Source organism: Cupressus sempervirens, chromosome 10 (assembly GCF_028749045.1).
Source record: "Cupressus sempervirens isolate cs-2001-9-10 chromosome 10, ASM2874904v1, whole genome shotgun sequence".
Classification (NCBI taxonomy): domain Eukaryota; kingdom Viridiplantae; phylum Streptophyta; class Pinopsida; order Cupressales; family Cupressaceae; genus Cupressus; species Cupressus sempervirens.
In genome coordinates this window covers 970,632,531-970,648,509 of record NC_143127.1, presented here as the reverse complement: position 1 = coordinate 970,648,509, position 15,979 = coordinate 970,632,531, and positions in this window count along the sequence as shown.

Sequence of the window (15,979 nt, the reverse complement as noted above, 5' to 3'; positions counted from 1 at the left end):
AAAAGATAAGTAATGAAGAAGTTGTTGAGGACAAGGAATCATCATTTATAGAAATATAGTTTACATCTTTTCTGTTACAGATATATTTATACATCATTAAATTTTTACTCAATGTATTCATCCTTGTAGTGTCTCTCAAAATTGTGTTGCATTATCCCTTTGTGACCACTAAGTACTTAAACTTATATTGCTCCTTTTGGGATCACTCTCCTCCCCTTATCCTAGTCACACATGTATATGTTCACAATACTATCTAGTTTTGAGATAAGAAGTTAGTATCATATTCCAAAATATGCAATATCCAATGTTCCTCAAAATGTTTTCAATAGTCATACATATCTATATTAGACTCCAACCTTCTTCAAAAAATGTAGTGTAATATATTTTAAGGGATAGATGATAAAGGGTATACCAAAAGTAGTTTAAAATAAAGTATCCTTACTCATAATGATTTACAGATGTGAAGCATTAAATTTATGTTATTTAAATTTTTTCATCAAATATCTTGCCATCTAAATTTTACACATTTATAAATCTCGAATATTAGAGATTCAAGTAAACACAAATGGATGTTCTTGTTGGACAAATTGCCAATGTTCACCTTTGAGATTTGTGACATGTCTAGACACACTCAAAATTCTATAAGTCTAGTGGTTATGTAAGTCAATATTTTGGTTCAACTACAACCCTAGCTTGTTACAAGTGGTATTAGAGCTTAGTCACAAGTTTGAATCTCCTTGAGTAACACTGGGGGGGGATTCTTGGACTAACTACCAACTTTCCTCTTTGGGATTTGTGACATGGACTGATCACCTCCTAAAAGTTTAGTCTTTTGGTATGATTACCCTATCTTTTATAACTTTAACTTCTAACAATGAGTATGAACTTCTTTCATTGATCAACTAAAGAAAATATGAATTATACCAAACACCCAAGAGAAAGAAAAAAGTATTATAAGGATGAATTTGAAAAAACAATCACTAGCAACCAATAAAATATATTCATTGAGAATCTATCAATACTAAAAAATTATTAAAGAAAATGATATTTTGGAAAGGCAAAATCATTATATTGTAAGTAAAACATAAAAACATTTATAATCCTTCAAATACAAAGAAATGTCAGTAGAAGGGCCCCTTCCTTAATCATTAGAGAAGAGTTATTCCAACATATATACACACATACACATCTATCTAGATTTTTATTACTATATAGTATAAAATACATATATTTATCATACTTCCAACACATAATACAGGTAATCCTTGAGAATCATAGAACAACCTCTTTTATATCCCACATATTCAGACATGTGAATGTTTGTGTGTGTGTGTGTGTGTGTGCGTGCGTGCGTGCGTGCGTGCGTGCGTGCGTGTGTGTGTGTGTATCCTATCAGTATTTATATATTGTTCTATAATTAGAGAAGATGATCCTAAATCTTATTGAGAATAAATAGAGATTAACAAAGTAGTGTACGATCTTGCAACAAAGGTAAACTAGATCCTTTCATAGTTTCCATGTTGCCAATTAGATAACCATAATGATTATATTAATAGTTATATGTCCATAAATAGATCCCAAAGGTTCAAGGTAATATCACTAAAATATAAACATATTATCAACCCAAGCTCACACCAGCCTTTACAAAGATATACCCATATATATATATATATATATATATATATATATATATATATAAGAGTAACTTTATAGTAAAACTATTAATAGACTAAACAAACCCTATATGACCTAGATGGAAAAAATGGTCACACCCAATAGTCAAAGTCTTAGTTTGAGACTATGAGCCATTTATCATTTCTATATTTATTTCTATGGTCCACATTGGGCCTAGCCTCTTCTCTATCACTCTCCTTCCTCTTACATCCCCTATTACTCCTCTTCTTAGTGAAAATACTAGCCTCCTCTATTTTTTATCTTCTTTATTAAGAATTGAGGCATTGGGGCATTGGGTATTTCTAGGATAGGTATCTTAGGATAGGTTTGCTCCTCCACATGATTATTCCATATTATTTTGGTTTTGGTATTGTAAGGTCTTCTTCAATATTTACCAAAACTCTATTTAGGTCAACAAAAATTTCACTTATAAAAATTCTCTTACAAATGCCCTTAACTACATCTCTATCATGTTTGAAGTGCATTTCCAATGATTGAAACATAGATTAAATATATAAATTATCCCTAGTTATATCTTCATTTAGGACATAATCATACAAAAAAAAATCATGAAAAACTCAATTACCAAGTCATGAACAAATTTAACAACACCTCACAAACTTTCCTCTCTCACTACATCAATAATTTCCATTTGACTCTTCTTTTATGATAACTTTACCAGAGTTTCTATTTTCATTGCAAACAAGTGGAGTTAAATAGATACTTAGCAAACATAAGATAATTTGTCCAAGGTTTTCACAATGAGGATTAATTACTTCTCTAGGTCATTTATTAAGTATTAGTAGTCACCATCATAAAGATAGTTGTGTACTCAATGTAACAAACTAATAATGCCTTGAGGGAAAAATGAGATGATCCTTGGGACCCAAGATATGGTAGAGGAAGTACAAGAAGAGGAAGAACAAGTGAAGGAGAAAGAAAAGAAAGAGAAAGGGGAAATTATTATTGAAATTTATCAAAGTGGTGACCATTGAAGGTAAAGCTTCAATGGTCACAATTAATGAAGTTTCTCATGACCATTTTTAGGTGGAATACTCTTCACCAAAAAAATTGAGAGTAGCATTGACCCTACTAATAAGGTTGATGTACAGAGATGATAGTTGGCAAAGTTGGAATAGGGACTCTCTCTACATCAGTTAAACCTACATTGATGGCTAGTGATCTTAGCAAGGAACTTGTAAGTGTGGATATGTTCTATCTTTTAAAAAATTAATTGTCAATCCAAGAGACTATGCCCATGAGATGTGTTGGCGTCAATGACAACACCTAAACTCTCATCTAACACTCACTTTCCAACAATCTACCCATTTTGGTATTGACTCTTAGTAATTTTTCACTAAGTATTGCCATAAATTCCAAATGGCAATATTTTTTTGAGTGTTGGATGAGACATAAGGTATTCTCATTGATGAAAAACTATCTCATTGTAATGGTCACTAGGAATGACAATTAGATTTTTAAAAGATAAAACATGAAAAATACATTTCATAGAAGGGATTCAGGATATAGTCAGATAGTTTTAGTTAGCGATGATGAAAGAGATATTAGACATGGATACAAATTTTTAGGTATGGTATATATAGTTTATATATGCTTCTACTATCATCACTATTTTTATATGGTGATAAAAATTTGTTTTGATAATGTGAAGTATAACTGATGCAGTATAAAAGTGGTACAAGAGAGTTTGTATGATCAAGCATTTTGTTCTAGAAAATTTATTTGTTACTTGATCATATCTAGGAGGTCTCAAAGTGATGCACATCCTATATTTTTTTCTCTTTCAAAAGGATAATTATTTCCAATAAAAGAGAAACATCAAACTGGGTAATCTTTGTGTATATCCTTTTTGGAGTAAAAACTATCTATCATTTTTCCATCATGAAATGGAACTCCTTGGAGATGGATTGTTGTCAGAAATGAAGTATGGAATTTAATTTAAATATTGGTTTTTTATGATCATAAGCTTTTGTTAGAATGTAAAGTCCACCAATATAACTAAGAGGCAAAGAGGGGTGAATTAGTTATCCAACTATTATAATAATTATCAACCTTACTAATCCTTAACCATGTGAGCAATATAATCAGCAACCATAACAAGATACTCATAAATAATAACATTAGATATGTTAACTAGGGAAACCCTTGATTAGAGGGAAAACCTCCATGGGGATGATACCTACAAGATTATGTACTAATAAAAATATTCATTGTTAGAGTATGGACCATGTTAGGAGTCAATAAAATCATCCAATGCATATCAATCCCCATTACAAGACTTTGAATCCCTATTAGGAGATTCCGGCCCTATTAGGAGTTGTAGAAGGTAGATGGACCCACTGTCCAAATAGCTATAGGAGCAAGATTAATGAAACCACTATCCAAATGATCTCTATATTATTCTTTGTAGAATAATAGAAATGAACTACACATGTACTTCCTCTTACTTTGTCCTATTAACTAGACTACTCTTCTTCTTCTGATCTTGATACTAGATCACCAACTTTGCACCTAATAATCTCTTGGATTTCTTACTCGCATTTACCAAAATACTATGCTCTTGTTTGTACAATTCATACACTTCATATACTTTACCAAAAGGAAAATAACTGTCCTTGATACCATGTCTACAAAATAATTCATTGAGTCTTCTTTGAGGCTTTTCCAATTAATTATAATAGGACCACATTAAGATAATTAACTATTTCATAATTACACAACACTATCGGCTCACAATCTTTATAAATTCTCACACGTGTGACTCTAGACCTTGCATACTTGATCACATCACCATTAGAGTGTCTATTATCACTCTGTAACTTTGCATTTCATGATTCAATCTCTATTAGGAGATATAATCCAACCATCAGAAGTTACTTCTAAAGAACTTTGTTTGTATATTGCTCTCTATAAATCAAGCATATCTTATGTATATCTTTGACTTGCTTCATATGAACTTAACCTCATCATCTAGACAAAGTTTAGAACATGTCCTTAATCATTCTTGACTTGAACATCAAAAAAAAATTCATACAACCTCAATCTCTTTTTGCTACTCTTCTAGTCTTCACAAAAACCATATTATGTTGTCATCAATGACAAACATACTAATGAATGCAACATATGACTCATGCTAACAATCTCTCCAATTCCTAGGATACTCCCCCAAAGGGATACTATCAGCATTCATGCTAACAATGTCCCCCTTTGGCATTGATGAAAACATAGATGAAAAACATCTAAGTTCCAAGAATACCAAAATGATACTCTACTAAAACTATTTTTGTTCTCTTCTTTTCAAATCCTCTTCATTAATCAAATCTAAAAACCTCTAGAACATTTCTCTATTCTACATTTCTCTATTTAGGATCGACATCAATTGTTCAGACTCTGACTCTCAAGAACAAATCTCATTTTTATATGGATGGAAGTCAATTGTTCACAATTTCCCCCCCATTGACATCAAAGACTCAATATTTCCCCCAAACATGGTATTTCTTTATGAAATCTCTCCCCCATAGTACTAAGAAAATGCAATCTCTATGCATACTATCTATCATTCATACTTAGGAGATTTTTTTTTATGTAATCTCTCTCCCATTGACATCAATGAGAAAGGCTTCATTATGTCAATAATTTTCTCTAAGACTTCAACCAACTCAAGTGTCCAAAGACACTATTCTAAACCATCTACCAAAAGTCCTAAATGACTCTGCTCATCTTAGATACTCCCCAATATAGTAAGAATAAGCATTCAGTCGAGTCAAATAACAGTGTTATGTACCACTGTACTGATGCAATCTATGCATCATCTACTCAAAAATAGGTAGGGGCATAACCCCAAGCATACCTCTTCAGTACTCAAATGTATCTTTAGGCAAAGGCTCTGTAAAGATATTTGCAATCTGATCTTTTATACTAACATACTCCAATCTGATTTCTTTCTCTACAACTTTCTCTCTTAGAAAATGATACTTAATAGATGCATGCTTAGTTTTGGAATGCAATATATGATTCTTAAACATACTCACTATACTTTTTTATCACAATATATGATAACAGGATCTAAAAATTATATCCCAATGTCCTTACGTATCTACTTCATCCACATGATTTGATTACAATTATTTGTTTCTGCCACATACTTTGCTTCAGTTGTACTCTATGAAATATAATCTTGTTTCTTGCTTAGCAAGAAACCAATCTTCCTCCAAGGAAAAATGCTCCTCGACTAGTGTTTTTTTCTATCATCCATATTGCTTGCCTAATCTACATCATTATAAGCACATAAAGTGAAATTACTTGATCTATCATACCATAACCCATAATTAGATGTATCTTCAAACATCTAAATATCCTTTTTATAGCTACATAATAATACTCCTTAGGATTAGCTTGAAATCTAGCTACAATCTAGCTACATTTTCTATATCTAGTCTAGTGTAAGTTAGATATTACAAACCTCCAATCATTGATCTATATTTTTTTGCTCAATTATAGGCATCTCATCTTTGCTAGATAACTTATGATTAGTTACCATTGGTGTACCAGTAGGCTTAAAACATTCCAAACCAAATATTTTCAACAAGTCTTTGAGATACTTAGGTTGTGAAATGAAAATACCATCATTGATTTGCACAATCTATAAACCTAGGAAAAACTTCATCTTACTAGTCATGCTCATCTCAAATTTATTCTTCATCTCTTCAGCAAAATAATCACTTGCCTAATCCTTAAGTCCAAAGATTATGTCATCAAAAAAATCACAATAATCAACAAACCATTCTCAATTTATTTCAAATATAAGCTAGCATTTGTGTCATACCTTTAGCAAATCCTAATTTTGTCAAATATTGCATACCAAGTTCTATATAGTGCTTTCTTCAATCTGCATACCATATCTTTTTCTTTTGTCAAAGGAAATCCTTCAAGATGCTCAATGTAAACTTGTTCTTCAAGTTCTCCATTTATAAAGGATGATTTGACATCCATCTGATACATTTATAAAGGATGTTCTTACTTGTTGCAAAAGCTAAAAACATTCTCACTACTTTCATTCTAGCTATAGGGGCATGTGTCTCTTCATAATTTATTCCCTCCTATTGTGAATAACCTTTGCATACCAATCTATCTTTTTTTCTCACAATTTCACCTTTTTCATTCATCTTATTTCTAAAAACTCATTTAGTTACTATAACATTCTTGTCTTTAGGTCTAGGAACCAATTCCCATGTCTTATTCTTCACAATCTAATCTAGTTCTTCCTTCCTTTCTTAAATCCAATGACCATATTTGCATGTCACATATGCACTCTTACGTTCCACTTGAATAATCAAACATAATTCCTCATTTACTTTGTTTCTTGCCATCACTCCTTTATCTTTTCTTTGAATAATATGCTATATAGGGTGATTCTTTATCAAGTTCTGGTTAGGTGTAGGAATTACTATCTCAAATTTTATCCTTCTCTTGGTTCAACTCTTTCTTCTCCTCTTTGCTGAACAATTTTTACATCATTTTGCAAGTCATTATTAGTCCCAAAGAAAACTTCTACATTCTCATGGTTAAGATTTGGACCAACGATAGCCACCAAAGCTATCTCTTCTATTACTTCCTCTTTCTTAATCAATTTAGGCTCATTATCTTTATCATCACTATCCTTCAAAGATCTTCCCATACTTGCTTTAAATTATTCATCATCACCAAAAAGTGAATTATTTCTAGTTTTCCTCACTCTCAAGACATCTGGACAAAAAATGACTAAATTCTTTACATGTCCAACAAACAAATGTTTTCATACCTTCTAGCTCTCTTTTCATAAGCAGATCAACACCTTCTCTGATCTTCTTGTTTTCTTTGGATTACATTTTTCTTTACTTGTGCTTATATTCTTTTGTATGTAACAAAAAGACTCTAGATTTGGAAACTCAATGCTCTGTTCTATACATAGTTCTAATATCTCACCAAGAAGCTCCATCTTCTAAATGTTAAAGTTTCCTCCATCAAACTTAGGACTTTATTTTCTAAAGTGAATCACCATTGATCTCCCAAAGATGTTAAAATTTCTCTTTGAAGCTCTAATACTGATTGTTAGAATGTAAATTCGGGGGGGTGAATTAGTTATCCAACTATTGTAATAATTATCAACCTTATTAATCCTTAACCACATGAGTAATATAGTCAGCAACCATAACAAGATAGTCATACACAATAACACTAGATATGTTAACTAGGGAAACCCTTGATTAGAGGAAAAACCCTGGTGGGGATGATACCCACAAGATGATGTACTAATATAAATGTTCCTTGTTAGATGATGGACCCTATTAGGAGTCAATAAAAACATTCAAAATATATCAGTCCCTATTAGGAGACTTTGAATCCCATTTAGGAGTTGTGCAAACCCTATTAGGATTTGTGATGGACCCACTGTCCAAACAGCTTTAGGCACAAGACCAATGAACCCATGATCCAAATGATCTTTGTATTATTCCTTGTAGAATAATAGAAATGAACTACACTTGTACTTCCTCTTCCTTTATCATGTCAACCAAATCACTCTTCTTCTTCTTATCTTGATACCAAATCACCAACTTCACATCCAATAATCCCTTGGATCACCTACTCGCATTTACCAAAATATTGTACTCTTGTTCACACAATTCACATATTTTATACACTTTACCAAAAGGAAAATAACCTTCTTTTATACCATGTCCTCAAAAGAAATTCCTTGAATCGGCCTTGAGGCTTTCCCAAATAAATTATAATATTACTATATTAAGATAATTAATTACTTCATAATTACACAACATTGTCGGCTTACAATCTTTATAACTTCACACATGCAACTCTATACCTTATACACTCACTTACGTCACCATCAAATTGTCTACTACCACTCTATAACTTCACATATCATGATTCGATCTTTGTTAGGAGATATAATCCAACCATCAAAAACTACTTCTAAAGAACTATGTCTGTATACTACACTCTGTAAATCAAGCATATCTTATGTATATCTTTGACTTACCTCATGCGCACTTCACCTCCTCATCTAGACATAGTGTAGAACATTTCCTTAACTATTCTTGACCTAAAAATCAAACCTATATCCATACATCCTCAATCTCTATTTGCTACTCTATCAGTCTTCACAGAAACCATACTATACTATCATCAATGACAAACACAGTCATGAATGCAACATATCACTCTTGCTAACAATCTCTCCAATGCTTAGAATACTCCTCCAAAGGGATACCATTAGAATTCATGCTAACAATTTCATATCCAAAGTAATAAGTAATATTAAGTGCCCAAAAGCTAAATTAGTATATAAATATAAATGCACATTAATATTCTTAATAAGTATTGCTAAGAAGCTTAAACCTTTCCTTCATAATATTACTTCTAAGGAAAGGGTGGTTTTATTAATGGAAGGAATTTTTTGGATGGTGTCTTGATAGAAATGGAGGTTATTCATTTTATTTCAACCTACAATTAGGAAGCTATGTTTATTAAGCTTGGCATGGTCAAATCTTACAACAGGGTAAACTAGGGATTTTTATAGAAAATCCTATTAGCCAAAGCTTATGAACTGGAAAACTAGGACTTATACTTACTTATAAGTTCTTGTTAATGATGAGACTTCAAATCTATTCATTTCTTCTTGGGGACTATGGCAAGGGGACCCCTTATCTACCTGTTCATTCTTTATCATGGCTAAAGGACTAGACATATTTATTAGTTCCCATGTGAAATAGTGTTTGATTCAAGGATGGAGTTCAAGTGATTTGCTTCACCTTCCTACTCTTATCTTCAATTTTTAGATGATATAGGTTTTATGTTCAAGGATAGAATCAATTAGTCAATTATTTTAGGAGAGCCTTAGACATCTTCTTGAAATCATTTGGTCAAAAAATTAATGAAGATAAATTATCTTTGTGTGTGTGTGTGTGTGTGTGTGTGTGTGTGTGTGTGTGTGTGTGTGTGTGTGTGTGTGTGTGTGTGTGTGTGTGTGTGTGTGTGTGTGTGTGTGTGTGTGTGTTTGTGTGTGTGTCTTTAATACTCCTTAACTTATACAAAATAGGATTTCCATACTCCTCAAGTTCTAGATTGGTTCTCTTCCTCTAATGTATCTTGGGATTTCCTTGATTTTGGGGACACAGTGTTGAGTATTTTGGCAGGGAATTTTAGAAAAATTTAGATGCAAGGTTGGTCATTAAAATCACAAACCTAGTTATCCTCTATTGCATGAGTAATACTTGCAAAGGTAGTGGTTCAAGATATTACCATCTTCAAATTCTTTATGTAGGTTCATGTTAGAGATTAAAGTCCATCAAGATAACTAAGAGAGGGGGGTTGAATCAGTTATCCAATTAAACTAATCTTATTAACCTTATTAATTCTAAAATATATTATCATTAAGTGCAGCAAACATAAGAAGATAACCATATAAAATAACACCAAATTTGTTAACTATGAAACCCTTGATCAGAGGGAAAACCTCAATGGGGATGGTAACCACAAAATGATGTACTAATATATAAGTTCCTTGTAAGAGGATGGACCATGTTAGGAGTCAATGAAATACATGCAATATATATAAGTCCCTATTAGGAAACTTTGAATCCCTATCAGGAGATTCCAACCCATTTAGGAGTTGTACCAACCCTGTTAGGAGTTGTGGAAGGTAGAAGGACCCACTATCCAAATAGCTTCATGGGAAAGACACCAAACTCACTTTCCAACTAGCCTTCGTATTATCCTTTGCAAAATAATACCAATAAATAATTGTCCACTCCAATCTCTTTTCCAAATACAATTTATTTGTCAACTCACCATGCATAATCTACACCAAACACTTCTCTAATCTCAAGATGCTCAATATTAGATTTGTTGGATCTTGCATCCAGGTTTTCTCACTCGCATTACATATACTTCACTCAGAACCACAATCATAAATCACTTGCCACAATTATAATTAACCACAAGGAAAACTATTTTCCTTTATACCAATTCCTCAAACTAATTATTGAGTTATTCTTGAGGCTTTCTCAATTTACAATTAATATAGGATCACATTAAGATAATACAATACACATTAAATTACATCTTTTAATAATTACATAACATTGTCGGCTCATAGTCTTCACAATCCTTCACACATGAAACCTTGAACTTAGTGCTATCAATCATAGCATCATCATTATTTCTTCTACCTATATCCAACTTCTCTTAACCAAATTTTATCTCTATTAGGAGATATAATCAAAATAATAGTAACCACTTCTCATGAACTCTACCAAAACTTTATCTTCTATGAATCTTGAATAACTATCATTTGTCTTCATATTTCCTAATGCAATCTTAACCACATCATTATGACATTCTATAGAACATGTCCTCAACTATGCTTTTCCTCATCTACAATCCTCAGACCTCACAATCTCAATCTTTTTCTGCTACTTTTTTAGTCTTCACAGAATCATAAGTATGTTGACATCAATGACAAACACAGTCATGAATGCAACACATAATCATGCTAAGAATATCTCAAATGCTCCAATAATGACAAGATATTTCCCAATAGTAATATCATCAGCGTTCATGCTGATAATCTTCCCCTTTCGCATTGATGATAACATAGATTAAAAAAATCTAAGTTCCATGAATACCAAATGTATATCTTTGTTACAACTGCTCATATGTACTCTTTCTTTTCAAATATTCTTCATCAACCAAATCTAAATCTTGAGAACAACTCTCCCCCATTGACATCAATACTCTCTCCATTGAATTGTTTTCTCCGCCATTGACATCAATGACAAAGGCATCATTATGTCAATTCTACTATAAAAGATATTCAACAAGCTCAAGTGTCCAAAGACACTATTAAATACCATTTATGAAAAGTCCTTCATGACTCAGCTCAAACATAGATACTCCCCCATAGAGGAAGCATCAAGCATCCAATTCGAATAAACAATAGTTCTTTATACTATTGGACTGATGCAATCTCTGAATCAACTAATCAGAAGTAGGTAGGGGCATAATCCCAAGCATACCACTCAAATACTCGAATGTATCCTTTAGCAAAGTCTTTGTAAATATGTCTACTATCTTCTCCTTTGTACTAATATACTCCACTCTAATTTCCTTCTCTATAACTTTCTCTCTCAAAACATGATACTTAATAGATATGTACTTTTTCTTGGAATGTAACATGGGATTATTAGACATACTCACTATACTTGTGCTATCACAATGTGTGATAATAGGATCCATAAACTCAAATGCAATATCCTTCAACATTTTCTTCATTTACATGATCTAACTACAATTATTTTATGATGCTACATACTCTTCTTTTGGTGTGCTTTGTGAAATACAGTCATGTTTCTTGCTTAGCCAAGAAACCAATCTTCCTCCTAAGAGATATGTTCCACCACTTATAATTTTTATGTCATACAAACTACCTGCCTGATCCACATTAGTATATGCATATAAAGTAAATTCATTTGATCTATCATCCCATAACCCAAAATTAGGTATACCCCAAAAATATCTAAAAATCATTTTTACTACTGCGTACTGCGATTCTTTAGAATCAGCTTGAAATCTCACCACAAAGCTAATTGCATTAGCTATATCCAGTCTTGTTTGAGTCAAATATTACAAACCTTGAAGCATAGATCTATACTTCTTCTACTCAATAGCAAGTGCCTCATCTTTGCTAGATATCATATGACCAATTACCATAAGTGTACCAACAAGTTTACAACTTTCCAAACAAATCTTTTCAACAATTTTTTTAGATACTTAGTCTATGATAGGAAAATACCATCACTATTATGCATAATCTGTAATCCAAAATACTTCATCTCATCAATCATGCTCATCTCAAATTTCTTCATCATTTCACCAACAAATGCTTAACTTGCTTCGTTTTCACCTCCAAAGATTATATCATCCACAAACACTTCAATAATTAATAAAGCATTTTCAATTTCCTTCAAATATAGATTACTACCTATAGTACCTTTAGAAAATTCTAGTTTTGCCAAATATTTATCTAACTTCGCATACTAGACTCTAGGTGCTTGTTTCAATCCATACAACACTTTATTCAACTTACAAACCATGTCTCCTTCTTCAATCTTCTATCTTCTTTAGATCATCCTCTACTATTGCTAGCATAATCTCTTCTAGTACTCACACTTCTTATCAATGTAGGTCAAACACTCAATGCACTGAAAGCAATCTCAACTCTAGGTAAATCTCCACATTGTCTCAAACTTATCTCAATTGATTCCAATCTTCCAAGAAGAGTCTCTCTTGTGATCTTTTCTATGCAAGGTATAACTTGTTCAATCATATATACTATCTACTTATATGCAGGTTTCAAATTTTTCAAGATCTTTCATACAATTTCATCTTCATCTTTTGTTTCATCACTAGCATTAAGTCCTACAATAAGTTTTGATATTCTAGAAAACTAACTTCTTACATATTCATCTTCAATTATTTTAGTTTCTTGAAATAAACATATCCAATTCTACAATCTAACCATCTTAGCTTTGTTTATCACCTTCATAAGTAGATTCCAAAGCTTTACAAATTTCATCTACCAAATTAAAAGATTTTACTCGACTCTACTCATTTTCAAGAAGGGTTGATAAAATGCTTCCCTAGCAAGCATATTGCACATAAAAATTTCTCTCTAAGGTTTAGGAAATTCCTCAAGCTTATGTTATTGAACCACTTCTTTATTTTTCTTAGTGACCAGCCAATATCTTGGAACATGCATAAAAAAGGTATCTCTGTCTTCTCTTTCCAACTATCATAGTTGGTTCCATCAAACTTTAGACTTTCTTTTTTGAAATGACTCGCCATAGATCTCCTTAAACTGTTAAGATTTTCCTTCAAGGACCTAATGCTCTCATACCAATTGTTAGAAAGTCAATTCCACCAATATAACTGAGATGGGGGTTGAAAACTAGTTATCCAATTGAAACTAATCTTATTAAACTTATTAATTTTGAAAATATATATGTATGTATGTATGTATGTATGTATGTATGTATGTATGTATGTATGTATGTATGTATGTATGTATGAAGTTCTTTATAAGAGGATAGGCCCAGTTAGGAGTCAATGAAATACATTCAGTACATATTAGTTCCTATTAGGAGACTTTGAATCCTTGTGAGCATATTCCAACCCTATTGGGAGTTGTGGAAGGCATAAGGACCCACTGTCCAAATAGCTTCACGGAAAAGACCACTGAACTTACTGTCCAACTAGCCTTTGTATTATCCTTCATAGAATAATATCAACAAAAAACTATCCACTACAATCTCTTTGCCAAATATAATTTATATGTTATCTTGTTGTGCCTAATCCACACCAAACACTTCTCTCATCTAAAGATACTCAATATTAGATTCATTATATTTCACTTCTAGGTTCACTCACTCATATTACATATACTTCACTCAGAACCAAAATCACAATCACTTGCCACAATTATACTTAACTACAAGGAAAGCAATTTTTCTTTATACCAAGTCTTCAAACCAATTATTGAGTTGGCCTTGAGGCTTTCTCAATTTACATAAATATAGGACCATACTAAGATAATATAATACATGTTATATTCCATCATTTTATAATTACATAACATTATTGGCTCATAGTCTTCAAAATCCTTCACATCTATGACCTTGGACTTAACGTTATCAACCAAGCCATCTTAGCCATGTCTTTTACCTCTATTCAATAGCACTTAACCATATTTTATCTCTATTAAGAGATATAATCAAAATAAAAATAACCACTTCTTAGGAACTCTACCAAAAAATTATCTTCAATAAATCTTAAATAACTCTCAACTATCTTCATATTTCCTAATGCTCTCTTAGCCACATCATCATGACAATTTTTAGAACATGTCCTCAACTGCACTTTCTGTCATCTTCAATCCTTGGACCTCATGATCTCAATCTTTGTCTACTTCTCTATCAATCTTCACAAAATCATAAGTATAGTAATATCAACGACAAACACATTCATGAATGTAACATGCAGTCATGATAACAATCTCCAAAAATCTCTAGAAATTCTAGGATATCTCCCATAGGAATATCATCAACATTCATGTTAACAATTCCTTCCTCTAGATTTGTGAGAGAGTCTAATTCTCTTTTTTAGAAAATTATCTAGTCTAGTAGTTTTCTTTCTTCTATGTGGAATTAGTTAAGTAGGATTCTATTTGTAGACTAAAGGATATCATGGGACTTGGTCTTAAGTATTTTTATCTAGTTAGCTAGGTCTTGGTGGCCAGATATATTAGAGGTTGTGTAATAGTTAAGATTGGGAATTGACCAAGATTTTAATCCACAAGTATCTCTCAAGTGTTGATTGGCATGAGGTAATGCATTTTGATTTGTTTGGTAGGGGATTTTTTATTTGAGATATTCTATTAAAAATGGATCTCAACTTGTTAAGGGTGACCTTTTTAAGATTTTTGATAGAGGTTTTGAAGCTTTTTTTGCAAGAAAATTGGGATGGGTGCCCTCGTATCCTCTCTAGCCATTTGCAACTTCAATCTCCATGTACTAATGTTAGACCTATTTGAGTGGGATTTTTGTTCCACCAAAGGATTGATCTTTCAATGCTCGATACAACCACTTAACTTATAGTACACAGGAGGTGGTTAAGCCCTTGTCATGAATCCTAAGGGGAGTGCTAAACAAATTTATAATAATCTCCCCCTTAGTGTTACCCAAGGGTCTGAGGATTTGAACCTGTGACCAAGCTCTGATGCCACTTGTTAGAGTGGGGTTTTCATTACACCAAAAGACTAATCTGTCAATGCCTGATTCAACCACTCAACTTATACTGTACATGAGGGAGTTAGGCCCTTGCTATAGATCCTAAGGGGAGCACTAAAAAAATTTCTAATAGGGCAGATTAAGGTGGACTTTTTAAAATAGTTAGGCATATAGTTCAAGTGGTGGTCACATTTTAGAAGGACCCCTTTGACTAGCTTGAGGTTGGCTCTAAGGAGAATTGTGTTATGCTAGAGTTTATCTTAAAGGGTAGGTTATGTAGCTTCCTTAAAGTGGGATATTTTAGCTTGGGGTCACAATCCAAAAGGTAAATTTATTGAAATGAAAAAGGTTATGCAAAGCTCAAAAAATAATTCATGGCTTAATAGAGGTGCCTTGGTGGAAGAAGGTTAGTAATAGCTCCTCATGGCCTAACTTTAATTTTT